The following is a 1,384-nucleotide window of genomic DNA, read 5'->3' as shown; positions in this document are numbered from 1 at the left end:
AAGAGGTAGTAAACACTTTCATTCTTAAAATACTATTCATTATATATAATTTATAAAAAAATATTTTTTATTTCTAAAACTTGAACTTAAAATATTTTAATTAAATTATAAATACCTTATTATCCTAACTAATTTTTTATACACATTTAATAATAAAAGACTAAATTAATTGGTATATTAGCGTCTAATGATACACTAATATTTATAATTTGAAACTAAAATTATATATAAATACTAAAAAAATTATGTATACGAAAAGTATGTTTATATAAAATAACAGAAATATAATTCACAATTTTTTCTTTCTTTCTTTTTAAAATAACTAAATTTATTATATATTTTTTAATTTAATTTTGATATAATGTTAGATGAAAGATTTTATACATCTGTTTAATTATGTATTGTAATTAAAATATTTTTCTATTACTATTTCTAAAAATAAAAAATATATTCTAAATTAGTAAATTAATTTATTTATTTTAAAATTTTATACGCAACATAGATACATATAATAGAACAAAAGATAAAAAATAAGTAATAAAAATGAATAAATCGAAAATAAAATAAAATAAATAAAGTCACAAAGAAAATAAAATATTAGATTAATACCTAAACTACAATTGTTTGAATTAAAATTTGCAATTGAAAATATCAAAAAGAGAAACAATGAAATTGAAAGATACATAGGGTCATGAAAAACTATATAAAAAACATAAAAAAATTAAAATTTATTTGTTGATGAAAAGAAGATGACCACAAGATAAGAAATAGAAAAAAAGTTGAAAATATAAAAATAAAAAGAGGGTTTAAGGGAATAAAGGAGTGACGATACAAGAATTAAATTTAATTAGGTTAAATAATAATCAAAATGATAGAAAAATAAAAAAAGTAAATTTGAAACTTTAGCTAATTAAGTTTAATTTATTTATAATAAGATCATTTAAAGTTTGAAGTGAAAGTATATTATATATAACTATATTTAAAAAAAAATTAAAAATACTGTAGGGGTAAGTGCCCCCTCTTCTTTGCTACTGGGTCGTGCCTATGTATTATTATGAGATGAATATTATTTTAATCTTTATAATTTGAGATAAAAATTGAATTCGTTTTTAATTTTTTTTATTTAAAATCGTCTTTAAAGTTAATTTTAGTCTTAAAACCATCATTTTCTAATTTTTTGAAAAAATTACCCTTCTATTTGTTATTATTAGTCGTAAAATTTAAAATAAATAAATAATAAATAATGATATATTGAAGTAGTTGAACGACAAATAATATTATAATAATAATATATTTAAAATTTAAAATAAATAAATAATATAATAGTGATAACATTAACGCTTTTAAAAATATAACATGGAGACTATAATATGAAGAATACATT

The sequence above is a fragment of the Arachis duranensis genome, chromosome 9, assembly GCF_000817695.3.
Source record: "Arachis duranensis cultivar V14167 chromosome 9, aradu.V14167.gnm2.J7QH, whole genome shotgun sequence".
Lineage (NCBI taxonomy): Eukaryota > Viridiplantae > Streptophyta > Magnoliopsida > Fabales > Fabaceae > Arachis > Arachis duranensis.
Note: the sequence above shows the minus strand (reverse complement) of the source record.